This window comes from Microtus ochrogaster, chromosome 16 (assembly GCF_000317375.1).
Source record: "Microtus ochrogaster isolate Prairie Vole_2 chromosome 16, MicOch1.0, whole genome shotgun sequence".
NCBI classification, from domain to species: domain Eukaryota; kingdom Metazoa; phylum Chordata; class Mammalia; order Rodentia; family Cricetidae; genus Microtus; species Microtus ochrogaster.
The window spans coordinates 55,108,885-55,131,353 of record NC_022018.1 but is presented as its reverse complement, the minus strand read 5'-3'; the positions used below and the strand labels follow the sequence as shown (position 1 = coordinate 55,131,353).

General features: G+C 49.6%; 1 protein-coding gene across 3 annotated transcripts in view; it reads right to left on the bottom strand.

Annotated features, from left to right (window-relative positions):
- The window catches only part of Hrh2 (histamine receptor H2), a 39,260-nt gene extending 25,802 nt beyond the window's left edge, over positions 1 to 13,458 (bottom strand). For all 3 annotated transcript variants that reach the window (XR_003377532.1, XM_026782833.1, XM_005355192.2), the window contains exon 1: positions 13,357 to 13,458. The gene's annotated coding sequence lies outside the window, so the exon portion shown is untranslated. The remainder of the gene's footprint in view (positions 1 to 13,356) is intronic.
- Positions 13,459 to 22,469: the final 9,011 nt, after the last annotated feature.

Sequence of the window (22,469 nt, the reverse complement as noted above, 5' to 3'; positions counted from 1 at the left end):
TCTGACAGGCAATAGGAGATCAACGGTTGTTAGCTGGAGAGTGGCCAAATATGACTGGAATGGCCATCACATAGTAATGCCCCATTTATCAGGCACTTTGAAGTACCAGGGAACATTCTAGCTCCTATTACATACAAGATCTCATTTAATCTCCACTGCGGCTCTGTAGCTACTGCTCATATCTGTTTTATAGATTAGGAACTGGAGTATCTTGGTCAAAGTGTACCCTGAGCAAGGGTTGGCATGCAGGTGTGGGGAAGGCCTGGTGAAGGTGTGTAGCAACAGGGTCTAGACTGAGCCAAGGCAGACTTCTGCCTTGGTTCTCAAAGAAGCAAAGTAGAGGAGTCCCTGCTTTGGGAGCTCGAATCCCCACCACCTTGGGGTCAAAAGCTCCCAGGGCAGGAACTGGGGTGAGGAGGGTAACCTAGTGAAAATTTGGATTCCCAGGCTAAGTCCTGGCATGACTCTGATTTTCTAGGTTATCTCTTATACACTCAGTTTCTTTGGTAGAAAAATGAGCAAGCAGGCTTAGAATGACTTAAGGTTCTCCCTACTCTATATGCATGAAGAGAAGGAAGGGAGGGGGGTAGGGAAGGAAGGAAAAAAGGAAGGAAGAAACAAAAGAAAGCAGGAAGGAATTATGTGTCTACCAAATAACAAAATAGAAGAGATGTGGATAGAATCCAAACACAGCCACCCCCTAATATTCACGAAGGCCCTTTTACCCCCAAGAGACTGCCATCTTGGTCTCCTTACGTACTTTTAATGACAGAGAACTTTCTTACAGACTTTTCCCAATATGTCATTTAGAGACCTGTCAAGGGCCTCACACACTCTCTGTTGAAAACGCTATTCCCCGGGGAAATAGCAGGGCTGGAAAGCATTGCAGTTTATGCACATTCCACAGAAAGGACACCGTGGTTGTGACCAGACGGCTAACACTATGAGGCTGTGTGATTACAAGGTGCCACTGGCAGTTAGTGTTTTTCTCTCTTGTATTTTTGATCTGTAGCTTTGTATGCATGGACGTGAGCTTGCAAAAAAATTTTTTTTGTAGGTCTGTGAGAGGCTCCAGGTCCTTCCTTACAGATAGAGCTACAGAACTCTGTGTCTTTCAGGTCCTTGCATCTCTGTTCCACACAGCTTTCAAGTCTGCCAAATGGATACGCCACTCCCACCCTGCCATCACCGTCATTATCTCAGTCATCACCACAGTCACTGCTATGGTCACCTCTGTCACCGTCTCCCCAGGGACCGGGTCTTTCCTTCTTCTCTGTTCTCTGCCCCAGGGTACAGGTTAGTTGTATAGGAAAAAGCTTTATAGTCGGCTGGGTCATTTTAGAGGTATCAGAGGCAAACAACTAACTCTTGCCAAGAACATTCACCCTATTGGTTATCTTAGGTCATCCTTTCCCCCCAGTCTCTCCACACCCATTACCTCAATGTGAGGCCTGTAGGAGAACTGTGGAATATCACTGTCACCCCATTTTGCAAAATGACACAGAGAAACCAGCTACGTTGATGAAGGTCACACAGTTGGTTATGTCTGTCAAGAGTCAACCTTGGAATTCACCTTGGATTCATCTTGTCTCCCCCTCCCTGTTTCTCAAGCCTCCTCCACTCCTCCACCCCATCGCAATCTTAGCCAAATTTACAAAACATCACATCTATATTTTTATCTGACATTTTTCCCCTTGAATTGGTTAAATATTTTTGCAAAAGGAATGTTTTGATCTTCATCTGCATGGATAGAATCACTCTCCCACACATAGGTCACCCTAATAGATGCACAGCCAATGTCATTGATGCCCCCGAGGGCAGACCAGAGGGTGACTGGTCTGCTTTCGAGAGGTGCTGCAGAGTGGGAAGGGTAGCATGTGACAGGTGTCTTCTCCACGGTCAAAGGAAAGTTTACATGACATCTGGGCATTAGTTATGTGTATGTCACCGATGACTCAAATCTATCTTCGGTGGTCCCCAGGGCTGCCTGCTCTGCACCAGGGGGATTATCTCACCCTCCCCAGGGAACCATCACCATGCTGTGGGAAGGCAGCTGCCTGATGTGTGTCGGATATTGGCTTAGCAGTGCTGTCATTGTGTTGCTGGGAAAGTCGCTGACCTCTCTGAGGCCGTGCTTCCGTCTGGGCTGAGAGGATGAAAGTGGAAGTCGGGGCTGTGTAAGGAACGTGGAGGCTCCCCCACAGATGGCATGCCTCATGGCGACTGTCTGCTTCTCTGTCACAGAAGCCTATTTGAAGTCCCACCTTGTCTGGAAGTGAAGGCAGCCAAGGTCACCAGATGGAGAGAGGCAGCGAGCGACTAAAACAAGTCTATCTAAAGCAGCTTGTGGACTGGGAATGGGGCCAGGGCAGGCTGGATGGGCCCGTGTTTGGGTTGGAAGGTGGAGAATGAAGGGGGAGAGCAGAGAGGAAGGGGAGCCCGTGCTGGAAGGGGTCACTTTGGTGACAGCCCCCTAACAGTGGCAGTAATCGTGAGGGAGAGGGGTGAGGCCAAGTGGGAAGGGCTGGATCATTGTGGAGCTAGGAGTCTATCCTGGGGGCAAGGCATAGTCAGACTCTAAATACATAATACGTGGAGAGAAGTTTCCTGAGACATCGGGCTGAGGGAGATTTGTAAGATTCCAATCTGCTGAGGAGACCAAACCCACACAGGGCTCATAAGCCTAATAAGCCCTTGGTGGCTCTTCTGATAAAGATCCTCAGAGGCTTCTGGTCAAACCACCTTTCAGTCATGGTGGAATAGAAACACTGTAACAGGCCTGTGCCCAGACAGGGTTTGGCAAAGCTAGCCAGGACAAGATTTTTGTAGTTTTCTTGTGGCAGGTCTTTGGCCAGTGGACTGACCTCCTCTGTGAACAGTCAAGGGGTCCCTGCGGTCTGGTCTCAGGGAGGCCATGGGGTGAGGGAGAAGAAGGGAAGCCAGCGGTAAGGGCAAGGCTCATGGGACCTATGCATCATCTGTTGCCAGACTGAAGACGGGAAACAACCCAGTGATCATTGAGTGTGCAGGAATCTCTGTCCAGTATTCCACATGGATGGACGGGCTGGCTTTCTTTGATTGACCCCAGCCCCTTCAGTGACACGCATTACCCTCAGTTTGCTGATGTTTGTGTAAAGAAGTAAGCCAGTGGTTACATGCATTTCAGTCTGCTGAAGAGTGTTATTGAGCGTAAACAATCTCATAATTTTTTAAATGCCCATTTTTATAATCGGGAGATATAATGGAAACATCTAGATTTCTAGTTAGGGTCAGTGTCTGACTGTCATGGCTTGGCTTCATAATATTTTTAGTTTACAAGGAGCAAAAGCACACACTTCTCGAACAGACCTCAAGAAGTCTCATGAAGCGGGCCTCACTTGTGAAGACAGGCTTTGTGCTGGATGCTGTCTGCCCAGCAGAAAGACGAGGGAAGTGTCCTGAGGAGGCTGGGCTCTGCTGTGGCATCCTCTAGCTAACTGCACTTGGCTGGTGCCTTTGGAAGACATTCCAGGGCCATATCCCTAGTGGTCAGCTTTGGGTCTGTCCTCATGCTGGGGGTCACTTAGAGCAGATTTACCAGGCAGGAATGCCAGCTTCCTGGTCTCTGAGAGGCTGGAGCTTGCCGTTTTGAGGTAGCAGTTCCCTTAGTTTGTTAAAATGAGGCTTCTTAGAAAGTCTCTACCCAATTAGATGATCATGACATCTTTGAGGTTCTGCGGCTCAGGCCAAGAGCAGAAGAGGCCAATTCCCCTGGGGTAGCACTGAGGCTTTTTGAGAATATTAAGAGGGCCCTGTTAGGGTTGCATGGGTTTGAACACAGTCATGGCCCTGAAGCAGGGGAGTTAGTCAGGAAAACTTGAAGGTAGATTGGTTATTATAACAAGGAACTAAGTTCCTTCTGTAATTCTATTGACTGTAGCAATGGAAAGGTAGCATGTGCTCGTAGAATAGAAACGAAGCCTGAATTCACTAGTGGGAAATTGTTCTGCTAACAGTGGTGCCAGGATGGAACCTAAGCCCCCAGGAATCCTTGAGAAGAGCTCTTCCTCTGAGCATCTCCACACTGGCCCCTGGTTTGTTTTAGTTTAAAATAGATACAAGTTTATTTTAAAATACTCAAGTGAGCAGGCGAGGCTCATGTCCTGGATGTCACATGGATGACAGACATTGGTGACATGAACACTGCGGCATCTGAGGGGGGACAGGGCTCTCTGTGCCTCTGTGTCACAGGGTGTCTTTCAAGGGTGTGTGATGCTCAGCCTCCCTGACGATGTCTATACAGACAGTCCAGTGGAGAATCCAGCCTCGGTTTCCCTCACTGGGGAAGTCTCATTTCCTCCCCTTCCCTATTCCCTCTCTGATGTAGGCAGTTCTGGCTGGCCTTGTAGCCTCCTTCCTAATCCACCCCGGAGACATTGCATGTGGACGCTGTTTCAACAGCCTCATGGCTTTGACTGACTTGGTCACAGCCTTGTTCCCACTCCCCACCCCATTTCATTCTCAGTGAGCCTCAGACACCAGATGCAAAAACACTTTTTTTTTTTGGCAGTTGCTGGGGGCTCTCATCACAGAGCTGGGAGAGCTTGGAGTGCCCATGAAGTCAGGTGTCCAGGCCAGAAGCATGGTCTTTGGGCCTCTTGGGCAGGATCTGAGTAGACCAGGGATAAGCAATTTGGGGACAGTAGCTTTGTTTCCTGTTTCCATTTCCCCTCCTGAAAAGTGGTGAAATAATCCTGACCTCAGAGGATGTTAGGGGGCTTTTTGATTAAAGGTCAAGAGCAAGACTCCCCTAGACCAGCACCTTCTCTCTGGCTGCAACAGCTCAGGTCTCCCCACCTCTCACCTGTCACCTAGAAGAGCCAGCTGTCCCTGTACAATACTGTCTGCCCTAGTCAGTGTTCTATTGCTGTGAAGAGATATTATAACCAAGGCAACTCAGCTTCAGAGGTTGAGTTCATTATCATCATGATGGGGAGCTTGGTGGGGAGCATGGCTCGGACGGTGGCAGTACACAGTCAGACCTGGTGCTGGAGAAGTAGTTGAGCAGTTCACATTTGGATCTGCAGGCAGCAGGAAGAGAGAGCCACTGGGTCTGGCTAGGACTTTTGAAACCTCAAAACCCCACCTCTAGTGACACATTTCCTCTAACAAGGCCACACCTACTCTAGCAAGACCGCGCCTCCTAATCCTTATCAAATAGTACCATTCCCTGATGACTAAGCATTGAAATATATGAGCCTATGGGGTCCATTCCTATTCAAACCACCACATCATCTGACTTGTAAGGGAACAGGAGGTAACTGCATCTCAGGCCCCAGTATCTCCGAGCTCACACCAGGGCATCAATGCTGTGGGTTGTTGACAGACAAGCCAATCCCTGGCCCACATGTCTGCCTGTCTTTCTCTAGCTTCTCCTGTTTACCCTGTTCTGCTGCTCCTCCTCTGGAATCCCTTCCCGCCCTCTCACTTAGCAGCTCTCTTATCCCCCCCCCTCCGCCATTCCTGCTCTACTAACCCCAAGGGCCAGACTTCCCAGACATGCCCGCTTAGCCACAGAAGGGGCTGTGCTCTTGACAATGGCTTGACTGGTGAAAGTGATTTTTGATGCTCAGAACTTAAGAGTAGTTGAGTCAAGCATCAGAGATGCTACACCTACTATTGCCACACACTGGAAACTACAAATAATAAGGGGGAGAAATACTTGTAATTAGATTTTTAAAACTCACTAGGATTCAAATAATTCAAATGTAATGATTCTATGAACTTCTATCCTATCCACATGAAGCAGGGGAGAACACCGCAAAATACTAATGCCCAGAGAGATTTGATTGTAAAAACTGTTTTTTTTGGGGTATGTGTTATTGATACCAATTTTACATCCTTTCTTTATTGAGAGTTAATGTTAGCAAATAAAAACCAGCGCATGCAATATAGGATAGCATATACATGTTCCCCTTTGGGGTAAAAATATGAATACACATATAATATGAATATAATGAAAATTTAAATAAAATCCAGCGAGCCCTTTTATCTGTTGTGTTTTCTTCTCTGCGATCATCCACAGCCTGGAGATACTAATGGAAAATTCAAGATGTAAACAAGTCTTAGGCTTTTAGTTGCCTGTCAATTCAGGGATGGTGGTGTATACCTGTAATTCCCATATTTGAAGGCCTTGGGCCGGAGAATTGTAAATTTGAGGCCACACTGGATTAGATAGCCTGTCTCCAAACAAACAACAGAAAAGGGACATGATGTTCCGGGTTTCATGATGAAACCTCATCAGCCCTGCTCAGGATTGATCAAATCCTCTTGTCCACGGGATCAACATAGGCTGTGTGTGGGATGTGTACCTTAACATCCACTGTGTGTGTTGGGGATGGGTAGAGCCATGTCCAGAGGGGTGGCCACTGAACAGCTATGGGCCCAGAGCCACCTCATTACATTTTTCAGAAGAAGCTAGAATGCTGGATGTGAATTCAAACCTTTTGGCTCTAAAACAGGATGCCTTCATTTCCAGTGAACTTTCCTTTAAAAAACGGTGACTCGCATATGCCTCGGTTGCAGGACTCAGAGAAACCGACCTGGAATTAGTCTGGAAACTTCCTCCCCACTGTGTTAGCCCTCAGTGTTGGAAGGGGCCGTGCAGGCCGCAGGGGGAGAGCTGTCAACAGCTGCCTTTCAACTGTGTACCCTGCATCTAACAATATAACCAGCCAGGCAAGAGGAGTCCCCAGGTGCAACAGAGGCGAGACCGCTATGAGGGGAACTGGCAGACTTTTGATTGGATTAGATGCCTACTCTACAGGAGGCAATTCACTTCTATTACTAGAAACCCACCAAGAGCCTGTGGCTGGGGAAGGCGCAGGCCCCAGTGAAGAAGCAATTGCTTTATCTTGCTGAATGGACATGATGTGCCCATCCAAATGCCTCTGCACGTCTGCGTCCAGGCCCGTCCACCAGTGCTGCTATCAGCTTTGCTAGCCCTGACTGCAGAGACTCATAACATCAAAATGCTGATAAATAAACAACTGATAAATATCCAACCACAAAGGAGACGTTTACAGCACCCCAACGCTCGGGGCGCATCTTGGAAGAAAGGGCAGAAAGAATGCAGGAGCCCAAGGAAGGGGGTGGGAAGCATGGGGGAGGCGTGGAGCACTGAGCCAGGCATGATGTAGCCCCTGCACTCTTGAACCACAGCTGATGTACCTATGGATGCAGGACTGAGCCTAACTGACAGTCAATCACGGAAGGGTCTCAAGGCTCCATATCTCCTAGAACCCATACACGGTGAATGTTGCTTGGTAGGAAGGAAAACTTTCTTCAGTGGTATAGCCACTGGCAAACTCCCCAAGTAAACAAACCTTTGCCCATGCTCCTCTAAACAACTCCAGTGAAAACCACTGAGACACACGTGTGCAAAAGCACTTGCATGTGTGTACACGTGCCTGCACGCACGCACACACACACACACACACACACACACACACACAGATGTGACATCAGAAGAAAGCCTGGCTGGAAAGAGCCAGGGGATTAGTGACAGTGGGAAGGGACCAGAGAGAGGGTAATGGGTGTATGACTATAACCGAAACACAGCAAGTACATGCATGGAAAAGTTCTGACAAAACCCACCGCTCTGCACAATTAATATCTGCTGGGGAAACATGAAACATTTGGCTCATTCAAACAAACAAACATCTTGTGGGTTCTGTGGAAGTCCCCTGGACATGTGGTCACTGCATGTCCTCCTGTGCCCTGCAGAGTTTGGAAGACTCCCTGTCTTAGACCTCCCTTTTCGAAATGCCTTTTCAGAGGTCATTATTGCTTGAGTTTCGCTCCCGATCGGGACAGATTCGTTGGCAGTAGTGTGGGGAGGACTAACATCCTCCTCTGGTAGAGTAGCAAGATAGCATATGCTCCACTCTGGGCGTGGGAGCTGAGGCGAGAGATGCCCTACTCCAACCGAAGGCTTTCTCCTGAGTAATGAGTATTTTTGCTTCTGGAAATAACCCATAGTAGCCCTGCAGCTGAGCCTCCTGCTCTTGGCTCTGATGAGGCCTCAGTCGTCCATCCGTCCGTCTGTCTGTCTGTGTCCCCCTTCCCCCTGCCCACTTCCCAGCATACTGTCTGTTCTTCAGGTTCCCAGAAGGCTTCATTCATCTTTTATTCTCTGCATTCCCATTCCTGTTTCTCTGCCACCCAGATGCCTGGGTCTGAACTCCCCTGTCTGACTTCCTTCATCCTCCAATCTCCAGACACTGGAACTCTGGGTTCAGATGCCACCTCCCATCAGTCTGGGCCTCCTTCGTGGCAGCCGAGACCCCAGGAGCCTGGCCCATTCCCGCTGCTGTTTCTCTCCACTTGCATCCCTCCCTTCCCTTTCCCTCATACCTGCCCTGGTGATTTGACCTCCCATTCCTTCTGAATCCATTCCCTTCTCTGGCTGTAAGGATGGAGGGCCAGGGCATCCTCAGTGGGCTCCAGGTCTGTACCCTCCTCTAGCCCACCTTCCTCTGTGCTTCCTGAAGGGATAGCAAACCTGATCACTGAAAGCCTAGACTTCCACGTGGCTCCCACAGTGCACTCGGCAGAGAAGGATCTGCGTCCTGTGGACTTCCGTACGACCCTTTCCCACCCCATCCCCTGTAGACATCAAATGAAGCCTAGCTGTTCTAACTGCCCTAAGAACACCCGGAAGTGCTGCAGCCCCATGCCTCTGGACCTTCTGTGTCTCTGCCTGGAAGACCCAGCCACTCCTTGCACACCCATCACCTCCAAGGCAGTCTTAGAACTCTTTGGAGGTGACTTCCTCTGAAGAGGGAGCGCTCGATTCTCCAAGTATGGGCACTGCACATGGTTGAAGGGCTGTGCTGTCCCTTGGCATCCTCAGCACTGTCTTCCCTGCTAAACATGCATCTTGGGCAGGCGCCACATTCACCTGCCTCTGTCTTCTGTGAACTGCTCAGGGTTCGACACATGGCAGGCTTAGCGAGTGTTTCCTGAATGTCTCAGTGAAAGAACGGATAGCCCTGATGCTCAGAGATGCTGGTTGGATGTTTGGAGGCCATTCTATCAGGAGTAATTTTAGAGTTGGCAGTGACCATGGTATTTATTTTTTTTTCTGGAGCTAGAAGTATTTATGATCACCTCTGCTGTTTTCTGAGTCCAGAAACCAGGCCAAAGTTCCCATATAATCCAGGAGAAAGGTCTCATGAGTTTGGTAGCAATTTGCCATTCTGCTTGCTCCAATCCATGACCATCGTGGGCCTAGCTAGCTTTCTCTCCTTGTGGCCAGGCCCACACCCTTCTCACTACACTGTCAAACAAGGGTGGAGTTGGAAAAACCCCTCTGAGATCAGCCATTGATAGGCCCCTGTGGTTTCTTCAGATTGGTCACCCGAGGTCCAGAGAGGAAATTCTACTTGCCCAGGATCTCAGAGAGGGAGGAAATGTGGAGTCACACCTGAGGCAGTTCGTCAAGATTTTATCAGGTTGGAAAGAATGATTAAAGGAAATTTTGAGATGTTCTAGGGAGTCTGGACTAGCCTGGAGGTGAAGATGCCAGGGAGGGTCTCTATGGGGCTCCACCTGGGGCAACATGGACAGAGGAAACATGCCAAGGTTGGAGAAGGAGAGTGCTCGTTTTGAGGCCAGCAGAGAGAGGAGAGACACAGCCAAGGTCACAGGCTGCCAGGCAGACAGACATCTGTGGAGTTCACAGTGTGGTCTAAGTAAGGAAGTGAGGTGAGAAGCTTTACCTGAATGTTTGGACAGATCCTGAACAAAAGGCACAAGTGGATGGGGGAACTCAAGTCAATGGGTACATCTGCTCCCACGTACACACCCCACGAAAAGTATGCGTCTTTCCAAAAGGCCTGTACCCAAGTGCTCACAGAAACACCGACCAAAACAGCCCTAGAGTGGAAGCAACCCAACTTCTTCCCATCAACTGGTAAATAGAAAGGGGCTCCCATACAGTGGAATATTAGTCAGCTCTAAAAAGGCATGCAAGCATATGCATCAACATGCTCCAACAGGATGGACCATGAAAACATTTCCCAAGGTAGAAGAAGCCAGTCACGAAAGGTCCCATGCTGTGAGAATATTTATCCAAGATGTCCAAAACAAAAAGGTCTACAGAGATAGAAAGTAAATGAACAGCTGGGTTGAGGTGGGTGCTGCTGAAGGGTGAAGGGGAGGGTGAACGGCTAATGTTTGTTTCAGTGATGGTGAAAATGGTTTTAAAATTTGGTGACTGTGGACCCACCAATACAAGTAACCTGTACTATGGGTGTGGGTAAGGTTTAGAGTGCTTTCGAAAGCCAGCGGCTCTATTAAACCCTTGACTGGTACAGTTTAAATGGGTGGATTTTCTAATATAAAATTTTATAGTTAAATAAAAGGCCACCCTGGTTTCTGAAGGCATGAAGGGGAAGCATGGGAGCCCGGCAGCCACAGAGCAGGTTCTGGATGGCAGTGGCCAGCTCACAAGAATACTTAGTGTCTACCTGCAGACATCTTGGACATACTGATCTCACTTAGGACGGATCTCTTCCACCCTAGGGTTTGTGAACCCCAGCACCATCCACATTTGGGGCAAGGTCATTCTTTGCTGCAGGGCTGAGAGTCTACAGCAGTATACAGGGCTGTGGACTGCTCAACAGTGTCCCTAGTCTCTACAGCTAGATGCCAGAGCATCCCTCCTGACATCGTGACATTCAAAACCTTGCAGTTGTCAACAAGGTCCCCTGAAGTGCAGCATGGTCGTTGGTCAGTACCGCCTTCCTTGCTGGCGACTATTGCAGAATCATTTGAGCATCTCCCCCTGAGGTCTCCAGTTTCCTACGCTCTCCAATTTTAGGGTACCTGTTTCCATTCTCCCTCTGCATTCCCTGTAGAGAAGGTGCCTTGTGTTGGGTCCCTGGACTCCAGCACAGAGTTTATCACCTTGTGGTCACTTAGGAGCCATTTTATAACCTACGTGGGCCAGGGCATTGCTTCTCGCAGGGCTGTGGGATGGTTACTCATGTGTTGGGGAGCACACAAAGTGTCAGATGCTGTTGGCATTAGTGATTATGATTCCTTCTCCGCCTGTGACATTGACAGGTTTCCACACAGGTGTGCCTGTGTCCTTCTGCCACTGACAAGAACACTCACACTAGCTTTGTGCAAGGACTGGTGAGAAAAGGTCCTAGAACCTCCACCTTCAGGGGTCCCTGGGAAGGTGTGTACCCGTAAGAATGAAGCACAGAAGAGCCATGCATTCCCATCTAAGGACTTTGGACCTATTTTTGAGCAGGGGAGTGAATTCTCAGATCTGTATTATGCAACTCATAATGAGATAAATATGAGAACTGGGAACGGGTGGGGGTCAGATGAAAGATAGGGAACAAAAAGATGGTGACAAACTTAATCGGGCAAACTGCTTCTAAGGACACCTGCTCCAGGGGACCTGGAAGCCTCAGAGGCAGGGTGTCCATTCACAAAACCACACTGGAAATGCCTCTCTGTTTACTCTCTCCATTTCTCCCCATGACCACAGTCCTGGAAGCCACAGAAGCCTGTGTGCTGATGACTGAAGTATATGCTCCTTGCATAAAATCAGGAAAGCCTGAGGAACAACCCTGTCCTGTCACCCTGGGCAAACATTGTTAACCGCCTTTGGATTCCCTTCCCCCTTCTCCCCAAGCTTTTGTCACAAGCCTGGGGCCACATCTGTATCTGCAATGGGTTAGGCTGTTCCCATCCATTCCCAGCTCTCTGTTTTCAGTAAAGACATGCCAAGCCCTCTCTTTGGCCGTGGAGACACTCTTGAGTTTGGGTGCTTATCTTGAGGATTGATAGAGTCTTTTTCCTCATCCCAGTCACTTCGTGTGAGTGTACTCTTGTCTTAAAACACTTTTGGCAAAGAACATTTTTGGCCTGCCAAGACCCTTACCCCAGTATCAGGGATGTTTTCCCTCCCAGGGATGAGCTAAATCCTTCAGATTGCAGCTTAATCCTGCTTTTACTTCTTTGGGGCGTTGGTGGAGTGGGACCACAGCTGGGTTTGTTTTCCCCATGGACATGACAGCTGGAAGGGTCCCCAGATCTTCAGGAGGTAGTGTCTCTAAAAGGAGTGTTTGCCAGATGGAATCTGTCACCAGATTTTTGCCTTCTGCCTTGTCCCTCCAATTCTGATGTATCCTTCATTTCATGAGAGTTGGATAATACACATCTGAGTCAATGCAGTGAGTGCAAATTAGCTATTAGTCCAGCACAGAGGGAATGCACCAGCTTCAGAACCCGGGGAAACCATCTAGGCTGATACAAAATGGGAGGAGGTTGACCCAGACAGGGTGATACAGCAGGGAGAGGAGTTAGCTGCACAGGCAGTCGGCCTGGTATCAGCTTTCTGTGGGACACTGAGAAGTGACCTTCCTTCCTGACCCTTAATGGCAATGCTTGGTAAGGGAACCCGACAGTCATCAGCCACCTCCAGTTAGCATGTAGCTACTCTGCCCCCTACACAGGGAACAAGCAGGGAAGCATAGCTGATCAGGGGTACATGCTAGGTGCCGGGCCCTGAGCTATGCATTTCAGGGTCATATTTCATGTTCAGGGCCAGGATAGGATCAGCAGCATCAACCTGTTGTCAGAATGAGTGTCAGGTGGGGAAACCGAGGCTTCCAGGCTCAAGGTCACTGGGTTGCTCCAGAGGCCAAAGCCAGAGTCAAGGCCACTTCCTCTACCAGACAACAGCTACCACAAGTCCCTGATGGAGGAGTCCCTCCCTCCCAGTAGAGCGCAGGGGCGTCTTCGTTCCCCATTATGGGGCAGCATCTCAGGAGGATGTAGGCAGGGCGACCTGTTCTTGAGAAACTAGAGAGCCTCCTTCCCGTCAGCCCCAGGCGCCTCTCTGGTGCTCAGCAATCCAAAAGTCTTTCCAAGCTCCCACATATACATCAGGGGAGCAACGCCACCGCCACCGCCCAGACTGAGGGACAAAGCAAGCCTTAAGGTGAAGGTAGACTTTCAAATCCACCCTAGCGGGTAGGGGGCGTCTGAGGCTGCCCCACAATCCCTCGCTTGGCGGGATGGGGTTGCAAACCTAGCTCTTAATCCCACTTTGTGGTGGGTATGACCCTTGAGGGTTACAGGGAGGAAACCGAGGTAGAGGCTCTAGCTCAAGGTCAGGTGCCTGCTGTTTGCAGCGCAGCCCGAGGTCGAACTGGACACGGGGTCACAATGCACCCCGAGGATCCTGGAGCAGGCAGCCAAAGCTTCCACGCCACAGCCTGGTCATCGCGTCACCCACCCGCGTTCCCTTCCCGAGGAGACGTCTCCCAGGAGGCGGCGGCCACCTTACCTTACCTGGTGCTGCTGCTGTGCGCTGCCAGCACCGGGTCGCTTAGGTCCGCGCGCCTGCACGGGCTGGGACAAGGATGGAGCTGGTGGCGTGCGCCTAACACCCACTTCCTCGTCCCCGCCCTTAGCTCGCTCCTCCTTATTCTGAAAGCCGCTCCTTCCCTTAGCATTTTTCTCACATATTCATCCCCATCCACTCCCCTATTTGTCCTCCTCTCTCCCTCCTCCTCTTCTCTTTCCTCCTTCCCTCCCTCTTTTGCTCTCTCTTCTCCCTCCCCCTCCCTCTCTCTTTCCCTCTCTTTCTCCCCCAACCCCCGCTTTCCTTCTCAGGACACTTTCTCCCTTGTCTCTGTTCTTTTTACAGGGTCACTTATCAACCCCCCCCCCTTCCGCGCGCGCACACACACCCGATGGCTTCCTCCTGCCCTTACCCTGGGCACCTCCCTGGCCTGAGACCCTGCCCACCTGCGTGCACACTGATGGCGTGAGAGGGGATGCTTAGCTATGGCCCACTCCGGCTTGAGAATTCTAAACCCGAAATCGGCAGAATCCTTCCCGAATTCCCGGGACCTGACCACTCCAAGCTTGCAGAATGTGAGAGAAGAACCAGTTTGGGGACCTGGAAAGGCAGAGGTCTGAGAACTGAGAATAGGCAGAGCTCAGTCAGACCGGGGTTCTGGTGACAACAGGGAGGGGGTGGGGTTTTGGGGGTAGGACAAATAAAGTCTGTCCAGGCAGGAAGTCCCATCTCCCAGATGTGGAGCCAAGGCAGCCTGAGGTGGAGCACCTGTCAGTAGTATGTGCTTGAAATCTGCATAGACTTGAATCTCTCACTTCCCTTTGCCAAACTTCTGCAGAGAACTCCCTCACACAGCAGATCCCCAAAGACCCAGGGGCTGCTCCACTCACCTACCTGCCTTTCTCTGCCAGGCTGCTGCTCCTGTGCCTGGCACAGCACTGTGGCCATCCTGCCCCTCTATCGAAGCCCTGTGGTAAGCACTAGGCAGGTGTCTCCATTTGTAGCCCTAAGGGGTCCTGGGCACCTCAGAGAAGCTTGGACAGCAAAGGAGAAAGCCTTGGCCAGGGCAGTGGGAGGGAAATAGGAGCTTTGTATATCCTCTGCTCACTAGGGATATATATGCCAAACCAGTTTGAGGTGGCATTTTGGATGCTTCTCTTGTTTGCTCGCCATTGACAAGCAGCCCAGGTCATCTGTAAAAAGTGCAAGTTGAGCCGGGCATGGTGGTGTATGCCTTTAATCCCAGCACTCGGGAGGCAGAGGCAGGGGGATCTCTGTGAGTTCGGGGCCAACCTGGTCTACAGAGTGAGTTCCGGGGCAGCTAGGGCTGTTACATACAAAGAAACCCTGTTTCGAAAAACAAAAAATCAAAACCAAACAAAACAAAAGTGCAAGCCCACACTTCTCCTTGGAGTTACGTTCAAATCCAGGCTCCTCCCATCCCCAGTGGCCTCCTCACGATGAGTGAGGGCACTGTCCACACCCACATAGTGCTCTTCTCAGCTAGACCGTGATGGGCTGTAACGTGTATGGATACTAATGTGTTGACGGGAATGGCTTTGGCTGGAACTCGCAATGTCTCTTTTCTGTCTTCTGTGAGATGCCATTAGAGGGGCCTCTGGAAGAGGCTGCTTCCTTACCTGAGTCCCCAGGAAACAAGCACTATTAACAAGAGCTCAGCCTGCTGAAAGCCTTTGTAATTTCTGAGGTCATATGATCTCTTTATTTTTTTTTAAAAAAAGTTTTTAGTTTTTATTTTTGTATGTATGAATGTTCTACCTGGATGTATGTCTTTACACCATGAGTGTGCCCTGTGTCCATGGAGACCAGAAGACGGCACTGGACAGCCTGGGACTGGAGTTACAAATCTGAGCCACTGTGAGGGTGGTGGGACTCAAACTCAAGTCTTCAGGAAGACCAGCCAGTGCTCTTAACTGCCGAGTCCATTCTTTAGACCCAAAGTCATCCCATCTTGTTGATGGCCGTGGTCCCTTCAGTTCTTTCCGAGTCGTCAGCGCGGTCAGGCTGGTTCGAGCCCTTGGTGGCTTGGAAGGATGGCTGTTTCAAAATGAACCCCACAGTTTGGTCCAGGCTCCTGTGCGATGGGGGGTGGAACATATACCCTGCTCTGGGGGTCTGGATCAGGGAGCTTTGCAGCTTGAGCTCTCTCTCCACCATCCCTGTGGTGATCCGGTCACTGCACTGTGCAGCCGCTTCAGATGACAGAGCAGCTGGAGATTGATGCTCAGCTGGCCTAGAACTGTCAGGTGAATGCAGAGCGGGCTCAGGCAAGAGCAGCATAAGAACCACGTCAGCCCACAGAGAGAACAGTTCCCTGTTTTAGGCAAGTGTGCTGAGCTGTGCTTTGTCACACAGCAAGGATAGGCAGCCAGAGAGGATCAGTTCCCAACTCTGAGGCCCTTTCCTAGTCTGTAAAGGCAGCGTCATAGTCAATGCCTGCTGCAAAGAGCTTGGGCAAGGCCCAAATCAAGAGATGAAAGGGAAGAGAAAATCAGGTGTGGTGTGTAGACCTGTAATCCCAATACTTGGGAGACCAGAAGATCAAGAGTTCAAGGTTGTCCTTGGCTCCAGAGTGTCCTAATGACATGAAACCCTGCCTCAAAAACAAATAAACAAAAACTAAATAAGGAAGTATTAAATTCACTTATTTACTCAGCAAAAGTCTACGGAAGCTTGTTGGGCACTAATTTTGTGCCAGGATCCAGAGCTGGACAAGATAGACAAGGGTCTACTACACCACACAGAGACAGACAGGCCAGGTGGTTCTACTAAGGGAAATTAAAACAGGTAATAGGACTGGGGATACCTGGGACAACTGTGTTTACCATGACTAGTGTGATTGGCATTAGAACTGAGCTGGCGAAATAAGAGAGGGTAGGACAGTGTCTACATGGGAAGAGCAGCAAGTTCCTTTGAGGTAGGAGGTATGGCCTTGTTAAGAGGACGGGAAGAAGACTGGTATGAAGGACAGGGTGCTGATCAGAATGGGGTTAATAAGCTGGGTGAAAGGAGTTAACCCCAAGGGAGCAGAGCCACCACAAGACGGTGAGGTAGTATTGTCATCTGTCAATCTGTTGTGTTTATTTCATTGGTTAATAAAGAAATTGCCTTTGCCCATTTGATAGGCCAGCCCTTAGGTGGGTGGAGTAAACAGAACAGGATGCTGGGTAGAAGGAAGTGAGGTCAAATGCGATAAAGCTTCAACCCAAGATGGACATAGGCTAGAATCTTCCTGGTAAGTAACCACCTCGTGGTGCTACACACATTAATAGAAATGGGTTAAGCAAGATGTGAGAATTAGCCAATAAGAGGCTGAAACTAATGGGCCAGGCAGTGTTTAAATGAATACAATTTGTGTGTTGTTATTTTGGATGTAAAGCTAGCCGTGCGGGATCCAGGTGGGACGAAAAGCAGGCCTGCTCACCTCATCACTACAAGACTGTGGGATGGTCAAACTGCCTGTGCTGGGAAATATGCTACAACCAGCCTCCCAACTGCAACCTTTTCCAGTTCCGAAGCTTTTCAGCTCCATCCCATGGAGAGACCATTGGAAGTGGCTAAGCCCTGACAGAGGCATCGGTCCGACCTTACAGGGGCTGTGGAGGCTGCCATCCCCAAGTTCCCCTGCTCTGAGTGTGTGAACACCATCTTCTTCCGGCAAAGGGCACCGGAAGAAATCTCTCATGCTAAGAAAACCCAAACTGCTGTTGACAAAAATAGAAAGGGGGAAAAAAAAAAGGTTTTTCCTGTAGAATGCATAATCTCTGCCGAGTCTGACAGCTAGAAATTGGGGGGCGGAGAAAGGGGAAAAGGAAGAGAGAGAGAAAGGGGGGAAAGACAAACAAACAAATGCAACAATTAAAATAATGAATGACACAGTATGGTGATAACATTTAATAGGAGGAGCCTGTGGAAAATTCCACTGAGAACCAGCTGGGTTTTGTCACCGCTTATTTCCTATGGTGGCTTAGGGTTTGTGCAGGACCAAGAGTGTGGTTGGGAGTGGGCACGATTTGCTGGCCTTTGTGCACCCAGAGTCCTGAGATGTGGTGAGGGTTTCAGTTCTGGTGTCCTGGAGGAGTAGAGCCAGTTCCTAACCCTGAAAGCTGCTGCAGGACCCAGACCTAGCCAATTCCAGCATCTCTAAATCTGCACAGTGCTCAGTTCGGGCTCACGAGACAGGAAGGCGTGCCATGTGTCAAGTGTTTGCATATGGTGTTGAGTTCTTTGCGTACAGCATCTCAACTGATTCTCCTCAGAGCCCTGTAAGGTAAGCATTGCTATTTCCTCCAGGCTGCAGAGGAGGAAATGGAAGCCACAGAGGACTCCCCACTTCTCATTTCTACAACAAGGGATTCATACGAACACGCCCCTTCTTTTAGGTCATATGCTCCCTTGGTGAAACGGATTGTTCTGTGAAAACTCAGGGTACGGAGTGGGGAGGAAGCCAGGAGGTGACTTTCTAGCGTAGGGCAGCTCATGGACTGGGTGGGAGAGATATTCCAAGAAACAGCTTCAGATGCTCTGGTTTCAGTGTTGTTTGTCCTTCAAGACTTGATCCCCATTGTGTAATGTGGGAGATGCTGGAATCTTTAAGAGCTAAGACCTAGTACAAGGTCCTTAGACTAGTTGGGAGTAGCCTTCTGAAGGGGTTCTGGGATCTGAGTCTCCCCCTGCTTCCTGTTGGTAATGCAGTCTCTATACCTCTGGCGCACGCCCCTGCCTAGTCTGCCTTGAGGTCTTCCCCAAAGCCAGGCACAGGGAGAATTGTGAGCTAAGTCTCTTGTCTCTAACAGCCCTGTGGGAGAGCAGAGAGCCCTGAGTTCAAACCCTAGCATGCAAGTGCACATGAGAGCATGGTGTGTGTGTGTGTGTGTGTGTGTGTGTGTGTGTGTGTGTGTGAGAGAGAGAGAGAGAGAGAGAGATACACATACAGGGAGAGGGAGGAGGGAGGGGGAAGGAGGGAGAGAGAAGGAGAGGGAAAGGAAGGGAGAGGAGAGGAAGGATGGGGGAAGGGAGGGAGGGGGAAGGGAGGAGTTTGGCTAGAACATGGATGTTGAATGCAGGGACAGTGGATTTCTAAGAGGCTGAGAAGGTGCATTGATCTAAGTCCAAAACAGCGCTTGAACATTATCCTAGAGCCTGTGCTTTGTCCTGGTGGCCAAAGAGACGACACCTCTGAGAGATGCCAAGGGGGAGAAGGAAGAGCCTAAGGCATCTTCTGATCATAAGCAACAAAAATGCCCTGAACTGGTTCAGGAATGCAGGGTTGAGCGTGAGAAGTGAGGGTATGAGAAGAGATTGTCTGGGCCCAGTATCATGGGAACTACGGTATTGTGATCTTTGGGCAACTTATGAACCTCGTTTCTGCATCCCCCAGCTGTCTTCTCCTCCTCCTTTAGAAGACCACTCGCCCCTGGTCCTCCAGAATTTTCACTCTCGTGGCATCTCAGCTTGGGCATTAAAGTCACATGATTTTAATTCTAGTCTCTTAACTATTCTGATCCGAGGACAAAGCAAGCTGAGGACAGGGGTTCTTGAAGCCCCAAGACCAAGGGAAGGAAGTGGCGTGCTGACTGCTGACAGCCTGCCAGGAAGGCACCTGCAGTATGCAATATTGCATGAAACTAAGGGAGCCACAAGGAGGGCGTGACCAACCCAGGTTCAGAATAAGGAACTGACAGATGTGTGGGTTGGCCACAGGCCCGAGGTATTTGTGAGAACATTCCTTTGGATGTTTCTGTGAGGGTTTGGGGGGGAGATCTGAATTAAGTCATTGGACTTCGAGAAAAGCAGGCTACCGTCCACATAGTGGGTGTATCTAGCAAATCAGTTAAAAGCCCGAGTGAGATGAAAAGGGCCAATGCGCTCTAAACAAGAAGAATTCTACCAGCCAAAGATGGAGTTGAGCTGCAGCATGAGCCTCCCTGAGGCCTCAGTACAGGGCCCTGGATTGCAGGATTGTCAGCCTCCAGAGTTGGGTGCACTGATTTCTTCAAATAAACCTCTGGGGGCTGGAGAGATGGCCCAGTGGTTAGGGGCGCTTGCTGATCTTCCAGAGGTCTTCTTTGTTTCCCAGCACCCACACCAGGGAGCTCACAACTGCCTGCAATTCCAGTCCAGTCCCAAGGGACCCAATGCCTTCTTCTGGCCACTGTGGGCACCCTATGCACATGGCATACACCCACACAGACACACACACAAACATACATAAAAGTTAAATGATAATAACAATCATATGAGAACTGTCTCTACCTACTATACACACACATACGCACATATAAACACTGATACACGCACAGATAGGCACACACATACAGATACACATAGTGATACAAATATACACACATGCGCATACATATATAGTATATAAACATATAAAAGTTAAATAACAATAATGATAATGATGAAAATCTCTGTCTCTACCTATTATACACACATAGACACATGCACATACACAGATACACACAGACATAGAGGGACAAGCACACATACACACAAAGATAGAGACACAGAGATCACATACAAACATACAGGCACAGACATACACACACACATACACATATATACAGATATACACACTTACAGAGAGACACATATGCACACAGAGAGACATACACACAAAAAGAGAGACACACAAGTACAGAAACACCCCCACCCCTACATCCTCTCTTGCCTCCATTTCTCTGGAGAACACAGACTCACAGCAGAAGGGAGTTAAGAACCATCTTCTAAGCCAAGGACAGGAGAGAACTTTCAGTGTAAGGCAGAGGAGTGACAGCTACCACTGGCTGCCCAGGCCTGCAGACTCATGGACTCAGAATAAGGCAGAGCCATGTGTGGGAATTATCCTGGGACCTGACTGGGTTATTAATTAAGTCCAGAGAGGCAAAGAGCTCTGGGATGAGGTCAGAATATAAGTCCAGGGTGCAGTCAAAGGACACTTGGAGCTTGTGCCTGGTCCACAGCATTGACTTCCTACCCTGTTAATAGCTTTCCCAGCCTACACTGCAGCTAACAATTATCATGTGACCCATTCTGATTAATGAGTTAAAGGGTGTGAAACTCTTCCTCAGAGTAGGAAAGTCAGACAGAAGGAATACCTTCTTCCCTTACCTCGGCTGCTGTAATGATCTGTTCTGTCTCTTTAAGAGATAAGCCATGTCCACTCCCCTCATCTGCCGAGGCAGGCAGATCTTCCTTCCTGCTTGCAGCCTGAATCTCTTCCCTTTCCATCTCTCTCTCTAAGAGGCAGCTTCTGCTCTCTCTCCTTTCCCCTCCTCTTTCTCTGCTCTTCTCTCCTTCTCCCTCTTCCCTTCCATAACCCACTGAATAAATATCCAGCCTCACTCTGCATGGCGTGCCTATCTGTCTGTCTCTCGCCTGCCACCACCATGTGGCCTGCTGCCCAGGACCAGCCGCCCTCTGAGAGCACAGCATGGGAACTGTGCCATCCATGCCTGGGACTGGCTGCTCTGGGGCCTGCTGCCTGCCCCCGCTTGGGGACCTGCAGCGTGGTCTCATGGCTTACTGCAGCTGCAGCCACTGGGGATCCACAGCATTTTTTATTTAATCCATTTCAGCTGCCTTCCTATTGTCTCCTTTGATAATACCATTGAGACAGCCATGCTTGACCCAGAGGGAAAAATATTAAGAACTGAGGAGAAATGGACACAGAACCCAGAGGTTGCAGGGCTCAGGAACAAGTCCTGGTGTTGCACTGGAGTCTTTACTCCTGGATGCCATAACCATCTGTCGTCATGCGGTTGTGTGGTCCCCTGCAGGATACCTCAGTCAGCGGCCATAGCAATAAAGCAGGCAGGAGGAGGACTCCGTGTGGGGTGGGTCTATGTGATGGTAATGGCGTTGTCACGTTCCTTCATAGCAGAAGTGGGGACAGACCGCCATAGACACAGTAGCCCTGACTCCTCCAGCCTCAGTTACCCAAGTCCAGAGTCTAGATGGGTGGAGAGCTGACCTCAGGGGGAACTCTTCAGTGGTGGACAACAAGGTGAGTTGTCGTACTCAGGGAGGGGACTTCCTGGTGGGATAGCTGCTTCTTAATCAGCCCTGTTCCCATAAGTAACTTCAGTAAACTCTCTGGTTTACCAAGGTGGACTTGAACGTCCACTCTCTTGATTTATTTCTTTATTGGTCTGCTGCCCAATCTGGGATTTCTTGCCTCTTCCCAAGAGAAGTCAGCACCACTTGGGAGTGGCCACTTTGCAACTTTTTGCATGTGGGCTAATGAAATGACTCCTGGTCAAGCCATTGTGAGTCTGCTTCTATCACAACTGAACACAATCCCAACTCCAGAAAACATGACTGTGCAGAGAGTGTGGCCCCCACCCTCAATTCAGCCCTTCTTCTAAAGAACCGTGACTCAGCCTTCCTATTCCGTACACTACCTTGTCTCCTCCTAGGCTCACCAGAGCCTGGCTTGAATGTCAAGGTCAGATCACACTCTCCTCCTCTCAGCTACCTTAGCTACATATGTCTGGTTTTAAAGCACACGCCACATGGTTTTGTCAGGGTAACTTACCCACATGATGTATGTTATTTATCATCTCACAGTTTCTGGGGGTCAAGAATCTGCCCATGGCTTAGTTGGGGGTCTTCACTTCTGGTTCCCTCATTTAGCTGTAATGAAGGTGTCTGGTAGGCTTGGGTCCTTTTCAAAAATCTCCACAGGGCCAGAGCTCCTACCTGGTTTACTTCTGCAGCTGTTGATAAAATTCAGGCACATTTGGGTTACTGTGCTGAGGGCTTGAGCTCCTTAGTGGCTGTTGGCTGAGGAACTGGTCTCAGTTCTTCTCCAAAGCAAGCAAAGCAGAGAATCTGCTAGCAAGACAGAAGTTACAACTGTTAGTGGTCAAATCACAAGTGACATCCACTTATTTTGAGATATTCTGTTGGCTAGAAGCAAGTTTTGGGTCCTGCTCACATTCAAAGTATCGGTTTGACCAGAAGGTGTAAACTCTAGGAACTGGGGAGAATGGGGACCTGTGGACAGAGGTTTGTGTCCTGCCCTGAATGGCAGACATTCCGTCCCAAAGAAACACACAGAGGTCTACATTAA